General features: G+C 43.7%; 1 protein-coding gene across 4 annotated transcripts in view; it reads left to right on the forward strand.

Moving 5' to 3' along the window:
* Meis1 (Meis homeobox 1) overlaps window positions 1-18,170 on the forward strand; it is a 154,289-nt gene that overhangs the window by 96,623 nt on the left and 39,496 nt on the right. The gene's annotated exons all lie outside the window — the stretch shown is intronic.

The raw sequence follows: 18,170 nt of genomic DNA on the forward strand, positions 1-18,170 counted from the left end.
ATGACTCCACCTGTCTGTATGAATAGAATGTTCCGTGTAAAAGCAGAGAGACAGCTGCTGCTAATGTCTCCTTCTCCCTGTGCAGAGAATGCTGCCAGATCTGCATGCATAAGGCCTGGTTTGCGACAGAAAATGGTACCTGACCCTGCTGGCTCCTGAGCTACAAGGCAATACCTTTAATTACCAGTGGCTGTGTTTAGTTGTTGATATAAAAAATGTCAGCTTCCAGGAGTGTAACCTCAGGTTCACTCCCTCTAGTAATGCCACCCGCTGTAGCCTCTATTCCTTCCGCTCGCATCTGCCCTGGGCTGGGGGAGCATTTACCTTGATGTGTTTCAAAAACATGTACAGCATTGACACTTAGGAGGGAAGCACCCAGTGCTGTGGGACCTTGAGGGATGAGCTGGGTATCTGAGGACTTCAAACAATGCGTGGGCTCTTCTTTTGCTAGCCAGAATAAAAATGTAGCATGTCATTTGTACCCTCAACATTCCATCCGTCCCCTCCAGGAAGTGCTGAATCTCTGGTGCACCGCGTGCAGCGGGAAGGTTTGCGAACCCGGGGTCTGGAGGATGGAGCATTCGCGTTCTGTGCGCTGACAGTTCCTTCTGCCGGCGGATGAAGTTTGTTTGCTAGAGGAACCCATTTGCTCTCGGCCTCTGGGTGGTGGTGCACCCCAGGCAAGTGGACACTCTCCCGTGAGAGACCTATTGCCAAGCACATATTTGGCAAAATGGCAAATAGGAGATATGCGTGTCTGGCTTATTTGCAAGTACCTTTTTTTTGAAACTTCTTTCATACCACTAGTGTGTTCGTGTTTAATTTAACAAGGAATGACTAGTAAATGAAAGCTGCTGCCTGAATCCCACTGTGAACGCGTTTTGCACTTGGCTCCTCAGTGACAAGGCAATTTGTGAAATTATGTGATGGAGTAATTAGATGAAGCCAGGATTCCTCTGATTGTTGCCGTGCATATGTGGCGAGGTTTTGTTAGGAAGAGGTGGGGGGAGCAAAACATAGATTATTACTCTGGCAAGTCGGCTGAAAGCTTCTTCATTTATTTGTAAACAGAATATTTAGTGACCGCATAGGAAGTATAGCTGTAATCACCAGCTCGTAAAGAAACCACAGCAGAGCTTTTGGAGTTTTGCAGAGTGCTCATGTAAAATTTAAGCTGGGAGGCAGAATCCCTGTTAATGTAATTAGGATCTAATTTACCACCCTTTGCACACAGATGTAATAATGTCTAGATATTTATTCTATCTTTAAGCACGTTACGTATACCTCGGTGCAGCCGTTTCGGAACAGAAACAGGTGTGAGCACTTTCCTAACTCATTTCTTCACTGTAAACACGTAGCAATTTAAGAGAAATATTTACTAAAAGCGAGGGGAAGGAATGTCTGCAAATGAGGCAGTAATGGACAGTTGCCCTTTATGTACTGATGGATTTCTCAATGGTTAAGTAAATTAAAGCAAATGCTAGAAAAATCAATAGGGCCGCATAGTCTTGGTTTTGCCTCATAGACTTTAGGACAGAATGACAGATGTGATATCTAGGGCCCATTTAAGTATTAATGCTTGAGAAACTGCTTCTGCACGCAAGGTTGTAGGCTTAGAAACATCCCGCTATATTAAATTACAGACAATAATATTTTTAAGTCTATCTGGAATTTATACATTCAGTTAGGTTTTTCTTATGTGATACATTTATACCAGAAGATTGGTTGCTTCGTTGTTACAGCAGTCCCATAAATCTGACTTGAATGTTCCTGCATGGAGGCGTCTTCATAAGGTTGCAGTTGAAAGGTGAAAATTATTATTTTGAGCATACATGTATGGTGAAGCAAATGTACTTAATGGTATCCCTATACAGAAACCCAATAATATTTAGTTCCGGTGTACATGGTCAGAGTCTTTGGAGAGATCTGAAAAAAAAAATCACATTCAAATGTGGCGTTATAATGTAGTTAATCTCTGGGGCTCCAAATGCCACATTCTGCATTTGAACTCACATGGGTTGGCACATGACGTAGGATGACCCTCACCGGGTGCGAAATCTGGGCTTAGGCAGTAATTGCTCACCTTCTTCACTCAGGGTAAAGCGGACCTGGTCCAGCTGGTCTCTGGGCAAGGGGCATCAATCAGTATGGAAAGGTGATATTGTGTTAAATCACTGGAAACCTTGCAGGGCCAGACGATGGAAAGGAACAGGACTGTTGCTTGGCTTCTAAGTACAAGACGTTGTTTTGGTTTTTATTTTCGTACAGCGTAGCGTTTATAATCACATCTCTCTGACTTTGTGCCTTGTGTCTCACAGTGTGTGCTTTCCAGGATTTAGAAGTGGTACAAAGAGCCACTTAAAAAAAAAAAAAAAAAGATAATCTATCTTCTAACACATTAGAAGATAGAAATCCTGACAGATCCGAAGATTGTTTAGCTTCTTTTAAAGCCATAATCCTTAAAGTTTAGTGTGCATTCAAATTATCTAGGGATCTTTTTATTTTTTTTTAAATGTGGATTTTGATTTGAGAATGGATCCTGTGTTTATGTATTTCTAGTAGGCTCCCAGTAATGTTGATCTTGCTGGCCTGCAGGCCTTTTGGCTAGCCCTGGTCTGGGGTGACAGGTTTTTAAATAGTAAAATGATATTTTTCCTCCATATTCTTTTTATACTTTCCCCCTCTTGATTACAAAAAACTTAATCCATCATTTTCATTATATCCATCAGACCAAAGTGTTTGTTTTTCCTTGGCCAACCTGGATATGTCACAGACACCCAAGGCAGAAGCTGTTGGTTAGTCGAGGTCTCAGGAGCCATGCAGGATATTTCTAGGCTGTTGAAAGTGCACTTGGGCATCCAAGGCAGGTGGAAAGGCTGCACTGAAGGTCCAGTGACACAGTTGATGATGTCCTTCACCCCATCTAGCCACCATGCTCTGGTGACAATATGCCAAGGAACGGAAGTTACTGTGGTATGCGGCTGGTGTGTGCGGTGCTTGGGACAATTCCTAAAATCCTATGTCAGCAGCCCTAGAGGTCCAGTGGCTTTTGTCAGTCAGCAATGACGGCGTTGGTGGTAGAGACACAGCGTGCTTTTGAGGGAGAAGCGTGTGTGTGGTTGGTACTTCTCACCAACTACAACTCTTTTATGTTTCCGCTGCCATGGGCCCTGCCACGCTCAAGTTGGCACCATCTTGAAAGTCAGCTTGTTTGAGAAGTGAGCGTCTGAAAAGTGGATTTGCTCCAGTTTGCCTAAGATCTAAGGAATTATGATAAGTAGCACATACCTATTCATCAGTGCTTAGCAGGTAAATTCCCTCACTCATTAGAGTGCACAGGCTGGATGGAGTTTCTGGAAATTAGGTCATTTATTTTGGTCTAAGTCATTGAGGATCAAAGGTCACAAGGAATCCAAAAGCCATTAGTCAGGGTTCTTTTCTGGACCCGTTAGATGTCATTGAATGACTCACCCAAGGCAGCCTGGGCCCAGCCTGCTGTCAAGTACTTGGCAGGGTGCCTACTTTATTTCCAGTTTGCATAGAGAAAAAGCAGAGAAGCTACTCTTGGAATCACTATAAAAATAAGCTTACATCAAATCTCCATTTGAAATACGGTATGTGTGCGCGCCCCTGCACGCTCTCTCTCAGGGCAGCTGTGGGACCTAGAAATTGAAATCAGGGAGAAGGCCATACCTTTGACGGTGCTGCACGCTATTCTTTGTTTGGTTGGAGGCATTTATAATTCATCATGGACATGGAGAAGATCGGATTTTCATACAGAAATGTGATGACAAGTCACACATTTTAATTTGCTAGCTGAAAATAAAAATAAAAGCATCAATTTACCCATTGTGTGTGCGTGTGTGCATGCACATGTGGGTGTGTTGTACTTGCGTGCTCCTGTCCCCTCTTGATAAAACCAAGGCACACGTGACAGTATGGCATTTTATGAGCATCAGGAGCAGTGGGGAGAGATTGAGTTCTGTCAGTTCGCTTGCTTTCTCCATTGAGTGCCACATCAAGCCCCCAGCTAGAAGTGAAAATAGCATCAATTTCCAAGATGACAGGTGCCCAGGACTTACTCCTCAAGAGATTTTCGGATTGGACCTGAAATCATAGGCATTCAGCAATGCTCACTGCTGACTGTTCTGAAGAGACTTGAGTAAGTTACTGGGCTGACTTTCTGAGGAAAATAGAGGCGAATTATACATTCATGGAATGACATACATTTGAAATTTTTTAGAAAAAAATATATTTTATTTATTTATTTGAGAAAGAGAGAGATTGGAAAAAGTAGAGAGAGAGAGAGAGAGAGAGAGAGAGAGAGAGAGAGAATAAATGTGCCAGGGCCTCCAGCCATTGCAAATGAACTCCAGATGAATGTACCACCTTTATAAATGGCTTATTTGGGTCCTGGGAAATTGAACCTGGATCCTTAGGCTTTGCAGGAAAATGCCTTAACCACTAAGCAGTCTCTGCAGCCTTATATTTTAATTTTTTAAGAATCAGGCTGTATGTAAAAATATCACTTGACCCAAAGTGTTACAATTTCTAAAGGTTTGCATTCAGTGTGATCCTACAGTGAATACTTCCAGACAGATTTCACAGGCGGAGGAAGCTGAATATGAGGGGTTATAGATACAGCTGTGATCTTTGGGCGCAGTGAAGCAAGGATCAGGGAACAATTAGAATTGTAACTTTCAACCTCCTTTAAATACAGTAGTATTTAAAGTTTTGGATTTCTTTTGTTCTTGAAACGGCCTTGCATGCACACTTTATGGGCAATAATTGTAGCAGACATTCACATGACCTCACAGGGGCCTGGCTTTGCCACAGATACTCAAGAGTAATGTCGTAGCTCTATGGCTGATGAGACGTGTTGTCCCCTGCATAGATCAGGTATTGTCCTTGATGCCTCTGATTCCAGAATTACATTAAAATGTATGTGTTGTGTTGTCAGAATGATGAACACTGGACACATACCTAATGACACCTAATGTTTGCGGGTTTGTGGGCAGATGGCTAAGCTAGTCCCCATCATCCGCCTCATGTAATGGCCTGATTCCACCACACAGCAGGTAAAATCTGCTTTCAAGTACTCTAGGTATTCCCACCAAAAATCATGTGTGTACTTTAGGCCATGAAAGTGCAGAATCAGTGAGACCACTAAGGCTTCTCCATGCATGTTCACAAGCATATAGAGAGCCCTGCATGTGCTAGAAACAGCGCCCATTAGGAGCCTTCGAAGGATGTTGAGAGTGAATCTAATGCTTATAGGGAGCCCTCCATGTAACAGAAACCATGACCATCTAAAACCCCCGAATGCCATTGAAAGTAGATCTATTGATGTGCAACTTGTAGAAAGAACTGGAGTAAGACCTCGATTACAAGGTTGTGCCTCTGCAAGAACAGAGAAACGGGTGACGGGAGATACGTGGAGGGCAGACTTATAACCTCTTAACTAGAAACTTTCATTTGGCTGCCTTCAGTCAACCTAGAGATGTACATAGGACCATAGATGCAAAGTGTAAGGAAAGAGAAGAGAAAGCGGAGAACAGAACTTGGGAAATACCTGTTTTTGAAGGCTGTTAGGACTGGAAAGCCTGGAGAAAGAGATAGAGGAGCAGACTGGAAAGGCTCAGGTCAAATGTGGAGGTGAAGGATATGGCTGTGGCTCCATCCTCTCTCTCCTCATTCTCATCTCCATGTGTGGACTCAGCCTGAACTGTGTGTCCTCTAGATCCATCCTCTCTCCTCATCCTCATCTCCATGTGTGGACTCACCCTGAACTGCGTGTCCTCTAGATCCATCCTCTCTCCTCATCCTCATCTCCATGTGTGGACTCACCGTGAACTGTGTGTCCTCTAGATCCATCCTCTCTCCTCATCCTCATCTCCATGTGTGGACTCACCCTGAACTGCGTGTCCTCTAGATCCATCCTCTCTCCTCATCCTCATCTCCATGTGTAGACTCATCGTGAACTGTGTGTCCTCTAGATCCATCCTCTCTCCTCATCCTCATCTCCATGTGTGGACTCACCCTGAACTGCGTGTCCTCTAGATCCATCCTCTCTCCTCATCCTCATCTCCATGTGTGGACTCACCGTGAACTGTGTGTCCTCTAGATCCATCCTCTCTCCTCATCCTCATCTCCATGTGTGGACTCACCCTGAACTGCGTGTCCTCTAGATCCATCCTCTCTCCTCATTCTCATCTCCATGTGTGGACTCACCGTGAACTGTGTGTCCTCTAGATCCATCCTCTCTCCTCATCCTCATCTCCATGTGTGGACTCACCCTGAACTGCGTGTCCTCTAGATCCATCCTCTCTCCTCATCCTCATGTCCAATAGTGGACTCATCTTGAACTGAGTGTCCTGTAGATCCTTCCTCTTTCCTTATCCTCATCTCCATTCATGGACTCTCCCTGAACTGAGTTTCCTCTCAATTCTTCCTCTCTCTCCTCATCCTCATCTCCATTTGTGGACTCACCTTGAACTAGTTGTTTTCTAGATCCATCCTCTCTTTCTCCTCATCCTCATCTCCATTCATGGACTCCCCTTGACCTGTATATCCTCTAGATCCATCCTCTCTCTTCTCATCCTCATCTCTATTCATGAACTCATCCTGAACTGCGTGTCCTCTAGATCCATCTTCTCTCTCCTCATTTCCATTCGTGAACTCACCTTGAGTTAAGAAGTCATCTTGAAACTTTCTTCTCCCTCCCTCATCGCAGATGGCTGGTGATTCTTCGATACTCTTCTTGCTTCTCTTATTGCTATTTGTCTCAGAGCTGAAGCCCATGTCAGCTCTCCAGTTCTCCAGCATTCCTAGTCTACTGGCCTCTAGTGTCACTCTGTCACACGCGTGTGTGTGTGTATGGGCTAAAGCATATCAATTTGTCCTTCATATAAAAGCCTGAATGCCTCTGAATTGCCCTCACATACAACCTGACCATTCTTGGAAGCTGCGTGATGAGGTCCACTGAGAGATCATGACCCTTGTTTGCCCTTTCAACATACAGCACCACACTGTGCATAGCCAAACCCCAAGTTTACGCTTCCCCTTGGGTGTTGTATGATCCTGTGTTCTATGTTCCTCACATGCTGTTTTCTTGTCTGGAATTTGTTACCTCCGTGACCCCTTCTCCTCCACTTGACACTTTCTTCCTTAAGCTTCTCATCTTATCTCAACTATCACTGTTTAGGGAAGCCCTTTGTAGCTCTCCCCAGAAAAGAGGAAATGACCTCTGCTACCAGATCCCTAGGGCCTTCATGATACTCCATAGAAAGACCCTATCTATGTGTTTTGATGAGCTGCCTCCTTGTTGAGAGGCCAATATCTAATCTTCCATCCTTGTATCTTCAGACATTAATAATATTTATTGAGTAAAGTTTCAAAACAGTAGTGACCAAACCCTGAGAGATTTATAAAGTAGAAGGGTTGGGAAAAATCCTGATATAGGTATTTGAATAGCATTAGTGACCTTTGATGGGGGTGTTTATATACTTGGAGGGGAAGGTAGTTGCATGAGGCCCAAGGCAATACTGTAGCAGATGAGATGTAGCAAGGATCAGTATTTCTGCAGTAATTTGAAGAAGACTGGGCAGGAACTTCAGAAAATAATAACACAAATGGAAAGCTTTTTACTTTTCTGGCTTTTGTCCTTGTTGAGATATGGTATAGCTATGCATCCCAGGCTGCCAGTTTTGAATTGATAATCTTCTTGCCTAAGCCTGTCAAGAGCTGGTATTTACAGGGCTATCCCCCTCCCCCCCCCAATAGCCAGCCCTTGTATGTGATTAGACATAGATCCAAATTCAGCTATTTTCATGAAATTGGTACTATTTGTTTGCAACTTGTTTAGTGCACAGCCTACCTAGGCAATCAAGAATGAAGATAAAATTCAAGATAGACTGATTGATGGGACAAGGATCAAGGGCAAGCTAGGTGTTGGAGTAACCTTCATGTTGCTGGAATAAAACACCAGGACAAAGGAAGCTGACAAGAGGAAAGGTTTTACTTTCGGCTTACAGTTGCAAGGGAATGCTTCATGATGGGAGGGGAAAACGTGGCATGAGCAGACTGGACTTCACCTCTGCCATAGCACGCGAAACATAGCAGCAAGAGGGTGAGCTGAGGTGCTGGGAAGATGACTTAGCAATTAAAGGTATTTACTTGCAAAACCTGCCAGGAGGGGTTTGATTCTCAAGTACCCACATCAAGGCTTGAAGGCACAAGTGGCATATGTCTGGAGTTTATTTATAGTAGCAACAAGAGGTTCTGGAATGCCAATTCTTTCTCTCTCTCCATCTCTCCCTCTTTCAAATAACTCAGTAAAAATATTTTTTTAAAAGAGTGAGCAGAGCTGTGGGAGGGTTGCAGGCAGGGGACTATAATACCCGTTAGCCACCCCAACAACTTCCCTCACCCAGCAAGGTTTTGCCTCCCAAATTGCCACCAGGTGGAGACCAAGCATTCAAAATGCATGAGTTTATGGGGGGACTTTTGATTCAAACTACTCCACTAGGGATGATGGATTGGCATTTTTAGAATGAGAGCCTGGCAGTAAGTAGGACCCAGGAAAGGGGAAAGAAGGTGGAGATACTTAGAAAGAAGGAAGGATTCTTTTCCCTGCACGGATCTTTTAGCAAGCCAGAGGAAAGTTGATGGACAGATGTACAGTAAATAGGATTGGGAACTGCAGCAGAGTAGAAGGCACTGAAGAAAGCTGTGCGGAATGCAGTACTCGGAGAAAAAAGAATGAAAAATAAAAGGACTTGGAATTGGAGATGGAGGAGGGGCTAATGAGGGTAATGGGATGGGATTATAATAACATTTCAATACGTTCATGTGTTACAATTCCCAATAAATGATAATGAAAGGATGCATGAAAAGGATTTGCAGTGCAGTTGGGAATACATGTATAAATATATGCATGGATTTTATATAGATACCATAGATACGATTGTATGTATGTATGTATGTATGCATTTTTTTTTCACGTGTTAAACCAAAGTGCAATGATGAGTTCTTACCAAGTGCTTTCCAAGAGGAAAACCATCACATTGCTCCAGTCCTTAACGATTAACACCGCAGAAAATTTCACTGAGCTCCGGTCAAAGCCCCTTAAGTTTGTTGTGTGGGTTGGTGAACTTTAGATTGCATTCAAGGCTTTATCTCCGTTTTGTAGGACATTATCACACAATTACTATACATTATCTCTCACTGTTGGTCATAGGCGATGTGTGCAGACTTGTTATTGATAACCTTTGAATGTGAGTTCAGTGGAAACCATGCGCACGTTGCTGTCTGCTGGGGTGAAATTCCGCTTGCCATGGCATCTAAGAGAACAAGGATGTTTCAGACTTAGTTCCAACAAACGCACGGGGCTACTATGCAGGGTAGCAGGTATACAGGGAGCTTTCTGAAGCCATGCCTTGGTGAGAAGCTTCATTTTCAGCAGCGAGAAGGAGGGCACCTGGTCTGGACAGGTCCTTTTAACTTCACAAGTTCAAGTTGAGCTGACAGAATTCCAGAAGGGTACAGTAATGTTGTTGTGGTTTGGTGGTAAATGATACACACCTGGCTTCATGAAATACTAAGATGCCCCACACGTAGGAGACAGCCTGTTGTCATTTATAAAGTAAACCTGGCTGCATTTGACTGTGCACTCGCTTGGTGCCTCATTTGAAATCTCTCTTTAAATGGGTTGGGGCAACTGACATGCTAACTTTCTAAAAGGGAAAGAGCCAAGTGAGCGACTGGCGGGATGGATGAACGGATGGGCAGATGGCTGGATGGATGAATAAATAACGGGCTCAGTTGTCCTTCAAACATGTGTTAGGAGAAGAATTAAATATTGATTTGCCTTTGGTACTGCAAGGCGTTGGCCATGACAATGCTGGAAAGCTAGCTGCCTGCAGCTGACTTTACTGAGGGCATTGCTGCCCTTGTCTTTGGGCTTATCATACTGCCAAGCCCACAGTTATACAACACATAGAGGAGAGGGTCATTTCTAGGACAGATAATTGAACGTTAATACTCACTGACACTGTCGAAGGAATGATATGTCAACCTGACAGGGCCTATGTTCTTGCATCTGCTGATTGGCTGTGGACGAAGGCCCCTGTGTCGGGATCAGACCCCGGGCCTGGCTGCAGCCGGGCCCAGGATGAGGCAGCCATTAATCATGAGCTGCCATCCAAGGCCAGGACAGTGTGTGCAGGACCACGGAGCAGAGCCAGTGGGTTCTGTCTGTTGCACTCTACAGTTTGGGAGGTTGGTTCCTGGTAAAAGCAGACAAAGCAGTGGCACTATACTTTGGTATTATTTCACCAGAATTTTCCATGGGCTGAATGGCTCACTTTTTTTTCTTCCTTCTCCCTCCGTTCCTTCCTTCCTTCCTTCCTTCCTCTCTTTCTCGTTCTTCCTTCCTTCCTCCTGCAACTAGCTCTACGTTTTGAATAAATGGCTGAAAGGGAGTTTCTGAGGTGGTGTGTCTTTTGTTCCTGTGGGAATTCATTTTGCTGGATTTCTGGTTACCTGACTCACCACAGAGAGATAGCGTAATAAAGAAAGCAAGCGAGAATTAACTGAAATTACTAACTCTGATTTATATTTTCGAGTCTCAACAAAATATTAAACCCTGTAGGCAGATTTCTGAACAGAGGAAAAAGAAGTCTATGCAATTATTTCTTATCCCTTAAATCATATGAAGAGCATTTCCTGCCTCATTTGTAATAAATTTTTAGTGAGTTAATCCTGTTGCTCCAACCTTTCCACAGCTAACAACACTGTACTGAATGTGTACCCATCCATAGAAAAGACATCTGGAGCCATCAGAGGGCCACTGATACTCACCTCCATTGTATCTTCTTAAAGGAAGGGTAGTTACTCAATGTAGGTTCCCACTGCATAAAATGTTCTAAAATAGGGCCCTGGAGAGTATCCATTATCACATATTGGTTAACATCACAGATTTTTAAAATCCCAGTTGCATTGGAGCCATGAGAAAAAAAAAAAAAAAAAAGCTTTCATCTGTAAAACCTAGTTTTCCTTTGTTATTAAAATAAATGAAGCTGTTAAACAAATATATGCATGGGATAGTTGAGTTCACCATTTCGAAATGAGGGAATTCTGCATTTTGAAGCATGGGTGCTACCAATTTTAGGATTTTTTTCATATGTGACAAAGAATCCAAACATGCTGAAGGTTTTTGAGGACTTTGTGACATTATACATATTTGTCTCTTTAGTTTTCTTGCTATTTTTTTCTCACCTCTTTACATATAAAAGTATTTTGTTTGAAAAACAGGCCCAAAACTACAACAAAATGAGAGTATTCCACCAAAAGTCTTGCTGAATTGAAATGAATTGATTATAACTATTGGTGAACTCATATTATAAATATGTGAGAATTAAAATAATTTTTAAATAATTTATTTCCAAAGGCTTGCTTTTAGTTATAGTTAACATTTGGTTGGCACACAAGGCCAAGTTCTCATTCTTGATCTATTCTAGTTGGAGCCCAGGCCAAAAGATACTCTGCTCCCTTTTGTTGAGAGCAAACTTGTCTGCCAAATGGGGTGACTCCCCGCCCTGACCCCCAGCCAGGAAATGTGGACAAACTGCCACTCTAAGTTCTGCCATTCAAAGACCAACACTTTCAGCGTCTTGAAATGCTAAGACCCAGAATGGGCTTCACACCTTGATGAACCCAGAGCAATGATCTCTACAACTAGGTGAGGTGGAGCGTTTCTGTGTCTCAGTCAGCACCCCCCAGGGTGGTGGAGGCACTCTCAGGAATGTGTGACCCCTAAAAACCACTGGATGGCCACTCAAGTGGCCTGTCTCATCTGTCTGAAGCTTCAGTACATCTACCCATCGGTCTCCTGGGCTATATCTTGTTTCTTTTTTTTCCCCCCTTTTTTCTTCCGTGTTTTCTCTTTTACACTCTTTCTGTCAGAACACAGTAATTATTTATACACCTCTGTGAAGCTCAAACTCAAGAGGAGTTGGAACCGAGTATAAAATATCTAGTGGAGAAAAATGTGCCTTCCTTCCTTTTAGCGCACCAGCCGAGCTGTGTGAGGAGGAAGTGAGCTCCTTGCACACGTCCTGAAGAGCTTCTAACCAAACCTACTTCACGATGGTAGTGGCAGCAAGTCATGAGGAGCAGCAGTGGCCCTGTCATTGGACCCCTCAAGTCTGTCCTGTCTAGATAGTCTGCAGGTGACCTTGTCCATAAAAAAGAAAATTACAAATGTTAAAACCTGATTTAGTTAGAGAGAGAGAGAGAGAGAGAAGCCTTTATTATAATTACCTAGTCTGATACATTGTTAGCATGCTGAGAACTACATTTTATATTATTATTATTATTATTATTATTATTATTATTATTAGCCTAGACTAACCTAAACTTCGCAGTCATCTCAGACAACTCAGTGTATATTAAGCATTAAGTACATGTCAGACATTAAGAGATGCCGCGTGAGCAGAGTTTCATTGCATGGCTATTCTCATTTTGTGGATGAGGAAGTTAGGCTTGGAAACCCGAAATGCATTTGTGACAGTCATGGAGCCAGCATGGGTTCTGAAGACTTCAGTGGTTGAAATGATTTGGTCTTCCTCTTAAAGCCAAGATCTCTCTCTCTCTCTCTCTCTCTCTCTCTCTCTCTCTCTCTGTGTGTGTGTGTGTGTGTGTGTGTGTCTGTGTTAGTTTGAACATGGAATGTTCATCCCTGTGGTGGTCTGAATCAGATGCCTGCCCCCGCCCCCTTAGAGTTATGTGTAGAATCCTTTGAACCCAGCTGGTAGCAGATTGGCAGGCAGAGGCTTGCTGGAGGGGGAGTATTGCTGGAGGCAGGCTTAGGGGCATTTAGCCAGCTTCCCCTCGCCAGCGTTCAGCTCACTGCCTTGCTGCTTTCTGCCACTTGCTGTGGCAAGAAGTGATGCCTGGCCTCTGCTGTGCCGCCCGGCCCTGCCTCCGTGGCGCTTCCCCTTGAGTTTATAAGCCAGAGCAAGCGCTCTCCTCCTGTTAGCCGCTTTGGGTTGGAAGGTGACTGCAAGAGTGTGTGTGACGTGTGGTGCATGCACGTGTATGTGCAGATGCACGCCCGACGTGCATGTATGCAGGGTCCCCAGGAATATGTGGGGTGTCCTTCTCCTGTCACTCCTCTGCATTTCCTTGAGGTGGGATCTCCCCTTCCACATGGAGCTGCCCCCCCAGCGAGCCCCGTCATTCTCTGCTCTCCACGGCCCCCCGCACGGGGTCCAGGCATGCCCAGCTTGCCACGGTCTCTTACAATGCCATCCTTTAGATTTTGCCATCTGTAACTGTGTAACCATGTAGGACTGAAGCATCGATGCGCTTGATGACCACTTTCCGACCTAAACAAGTTGATGACTTGGCAAAGGGTCTGGAATTCTCCCAGGCAGTGACGGAGGGGAAATCAGCAGCGTGTCTTACTAATACAATGGCACAGAAACAAGTCAAGACCACCTCTAGTGGCTTCAAAGGGGAACAGACCAGTAGATTGTGGGGAAGATGCTCTTGCTATTTTCCCCAAATTCTGTTGTAAATGGGCAGTGGCTGTCCTGTGATGTGACTTACGCAAGTTAGTTAGAAATGATGGTAGCCATTCAAGGGCTGGTTTGTTTTCATGTGGTGCATGTATAAAGTGTACGCACATCTGTGTACAGGTGAGCAGGCCGTGGCACATGTACCCTCTTTTACTTCTATGCCACCTTGTTTCTTGAGACAGACTCTCTCACTGAATGGTAGCTGCTGCCTCTTCATGTCTGTCTGTTTTGTTTTTTGGTCAGACCAGTTGACCATCTTCCTGCCTCTGCCCTCCGCTGAAACACCGTCTCCCCAGCCTGTTTGTCTGTCTGGTTCTGGTTGCTGTTCTTGCCTTCGTCCTGGGCGGCGCAGCACATGTTTACACATTCAGATGGGGCCCGGGCCGCCCCACTTCACAGTCTGCTTCTGGAAGGCTAGGCTACAGCGGGCCACTTTGTCACTGACAAGACGCACTCTGAGCTGAAGGGAGTGTACAGAGAGCTAGTATGAACAGGAGAGGTCTGAGAGCCAAGCCCCAAGCGCCAGAGTCTGAGGGTCCCAAGGCCCTGTACAAACCTCTGCGTTTGGTTTTGGCTTCTGTAAAATGGGTTTAATATCATGTGACCTTCCCAACTCCCCGGGTGACTGAGAGGCACAAACTTGAGAAAATCTCTTTGCAAATGTAAAGGGTTACATACTAATATCATAGATCACCCAGAAGTCAAGCCCCTCCTTAAAGGCCCAAATTGGCTTAAGTTAACTTTGAATACCTTTAAGTTTTGCACCTCTTAGCTGATAATCTTACTGATAATCAGCCCATCTCTTTTTCCCACTCATCTATGAATAATCTAGGAATAATAATATTCCATGAATAATCTGTGATAACCCCGCAGAGGTAAGACCACATCGGGGCTAGCAGTTCCCAATTCAGTGAGACTGAGTCAATAAGAAGAGCAGAGTTTGGGAAATAAATGCCAAGGATTTGCCCAAATCTTGCATAAGGCCCATCTCTCTTCTGTCATTCACTGTGGCGACAGACAGACATGTGCATGGCAGGTCAGTAGATGTTTTTTTTTAAAGTTTTTTAAAAATTATTTATTTATTTATTTATTTATTTATTTGAGAGCAACAGACACAGAGAGAAAGACAGATAGAGGGAGAGAGAGAGAATGGGCACACCAGGGCCTCCCGCCACTGCAAACGAACTCCAGATGCGTGCGCCCCCTTGTGCATCTGGCTAACGTGGGTCCTGGGGAACCGAGCCTCGAACTGGGGTCCTTAGGCTTCACAGGCAAGCGCTTAACCGCTAAGCCATCTCTCCAGCCCAGTAGACGGTTTTTGAGAGTTGGAATTGGTTTACTTAAGAACGCTCCTAAAGACCAAGGTCATCGGACTTCAGTAACAAAGTGTTTAGGCTTTATGTTTGTTTATTTTTCGTCTTTTCTTAAGGGGGAGTTCTCTTCCCTTTGATTTCAAGATAAAGGTTTTGTTGTTAACCAAGATAAAATATAGTGCTGAATAATCCCTTAAATTAAAAATCGCTGTGTATGGTACAGAACATACAGCTAATTAAACAGCGTAGCCGACCGCGGGTAGAGGGAGAAGAGCTGTCACGAAGTGAGCTTAGTGGAGGTAAATGGCATCCGAATCGAACTTCGGATGGGGTGCTGAGCTATTTGGCATATGTTGAACTGATAATGTTGGCGTGCTAAAGAATTCGGATTGTTCCCTTGGCCTCTTTTGCAGCTTATAAAAAAGCAAGCAGACCCATGTAATGAATATTAATGGCAGTGGTGTCTAGATAACTCTGGAGCCCCCCTGGATCTGTGGAGTTGGGACATGGTAGTCAGTGAGGAATATCTGTGGCCATGCTTAACGCCAAATTCTCAGACCTTAAGGAATAAGCATCTCTTGATATTTTAATCCTGATATACCACAGTAGAGATTTTAGTGAAACCCAAAGCTTATTTTCCTTCCCTTGCATGTTGTGTTCACCATGCATTTTAAGATACAGGAAACAGTTAAAAAAGAAAATGACTTAATCCCCTTTCATTAAGTTCCAGCCTTTTTTTTTTTTTTTTTTGGTTACTTACAGACAAGTATAATTATACCATAGCAATGCAAAGTGTGACTTACACCTTCTTTTACACAAAAGAACTACAGTTGTTGAGGTGACAGTAAAACAAAGTGAAAGCATTGACAAATTCAGATGCTTGCCCCGGAAATCTTCCCTGGCTCTTGAAAGGAAGTTACACTCAGGTATCTGAAAGGCATTTTGACTCGGTCACTTCAAACATCTTCATATGTGATTTAAAAAAATAAATAAATAAATAAACATGTCGATCAATTGGCTAAATAATATTTTTCCCAGCAGAGGTGAGAGGCAGAGCTAAGTTTCTGGAAAATATCTGGAACAGCACTACACCCCAGATTTTCCAGAGTGCCTGAAAGGGGACACCTTCAATCTGCATCTCTGTTGGATGGAACTTTGAGCAAGAACACAGTAGAGCTCACCAGTACACAATGTTTCAATTCTCTTTCTCTCTCTCTCTCTCTCTCTCGCTGTGTCTTTTTCTTCTCTCTCTCTCTTTCTCTGGCATTGTGAGAAGACCTTTTGGATTTTCGCTTTACAAAGAGGGGGAGTCATTAAAATGTAGTTTGTACCATTCCGTTCTATTATTTGTCATTTTTATGACTGCTCCATGGTTTTCATTGCACCTTTAATGGGGAGCCCGGTCAGCAGAGGTGAGGGGGAATGTGCACATCCTTGGCTGCGAGGGCTGCTTCAGAGCGTCTGCTCGCTGCACTCCGATCCATGTCCCCGTAGATTTTAATGTCCCCACAGGCTGCTGGCAGCCTGCTTCCAGCTGCGGCAGGCATGATGTAGTGAATTGCTTTTGAATGTTCTTTACTCAAATAGGCAGTAATTACAAGCTTAAAGAGGTTTAGTGGTCCAGTAAACTACATAATCACCCTTGAATTAGCCTGGGCTCATCAGTTGCAGCCCAGCAAGCTTAGAGTCTGCTGTTTGTATGCAGCCTTGATCACACAGCAACCTGATCAGCAGGTGTGGAACAGCCAGAGTCCCCCATAAACACAGCCGTCTACTGGGGACAATGATCTCTAATGAGATGAGGGTACACCATCACTGTAATGTAAGTGAAAATTAGCACCAGGGAATGAGCACCAGTTCCAGGGGTCTTGAGTCATATTGATGGCAGCAGGATCCTCCAGCTTTCTCTCCATCTCTGTCTTGTGCTCTCAGAAAGCCTCCTTGCCAAACACACTGTTTTGCTTCTCACATTGGGCTACTTTATTCTTTATACAGGAGGGTTGTTTTTTTTTTTTTTTGTCCTCTTTCTCCTGAATATTTAATGTGGGCCATAATGATGACTGTCAGTAGACTCATTCCAGAATGGTCTGGTCATATATCATCACCCTTAACTCTTCTCTTAAAGGTTTCAAAAGCCTTACACTTTGATTTTTAAAACACAAAAATGTTCTCCAGCTTGATGATGAGTCTCCCTTTAGCTCCCTTTAGCTGGTGTCCTCTCTGAAGTAGCAGAGATGAGCCCATGTAGTTTGAAAAAAGTTTCTTACTTTGTGGAGTGTATTGTATAAGTCAGTCGAGAAAGCTGTCATTGTAAAAGTGGTCCAGCATGGTACGCCGTCACTGGCTGTGTTGTTAAGATGCGGTTCTTGGGGAATGGGAATGACCTCTGTTGAGCATCGCCTCTGTTTTCTTCAGTCCTGGGCCACTCTTGGCACTGTGAAGACTTGAATTTCATCACACTGCAGGTGGAGAGTGGGAAGGGAACTTTTGCAACAAATGAGCCCAACAGCAACCTAGAGTGGATTTGAGAGAGACTGTGGGGATATTATTCACTGATGTTATGAAAGGAAAATGGAATCCTGTAGTAATTCGGGGTACGAGCAAGGGAACTGACTGGAGGTCGAATCACAGCTCCCTCCTACTTGCACGTGAATTAGATTCTGTGCCTCGGGTTCTCCTGTAACGTAAGGAAGGGTGAGTGTGCTTACCTCACAGGCTCGCTGTAAAGATGAAATGAATAGACACCTAACATAGAGAAAATAGTGCCTTCACAGGAGCACTATAGAAATTCAATTCAAGTGAGCAAAACTTGTATTGTTTCGGAAGTAATGAGAGTTGAACAAGAAGGATGAATAATCATTGAAACAGAGCAGCTGTCTTCCTGACATTCATCTGAAGAAATCTACTTACAAATGCTGGTTAAAGAATCCGGGTGTCTCTAACTTCAATAACACACATCCATTCTTATGACAAATATTTATTGGGCAACAAACTGGGCTGGTTGCATCATGATCGGGACTGGCATTCATGTGTTTTATTAGTAGTCGACCAAATTGAAATGGTTTTTGAATGTAATTGAACTCATATTTGATTAAGAATCATGTAAGAAATGAAAGTAATTGGAAACACACATACACCAATTTATTTCAGTGCAGACAATTTAAGGCATATTGGAATGCAGTTGCATCGAATAGAAGGCATTTGATTCTATGATCCTAAGGGTGTTCTTGTATATTACCTATCATCATTCCTGTGTTTATCAGTGATGCTACAAACA

The sequence above is a fragment of the Jaculus jaculus genome, chromosome 18 (genome assembly GCF_020740685.1).
Source record: "Jaculus jaculus isolate mJacJac1 chromosome 18, mJacJac1.mat.Y.cur, whole genome shotgun sequence".
In the NCBI taxonomy this organism is placed as follows: domain Eukaryota; kingdom Metazoa; phylum Chordata; class Mammalia; order Rodentia; family Dipodidae; genus Jaculus; species Jaculus jaculus.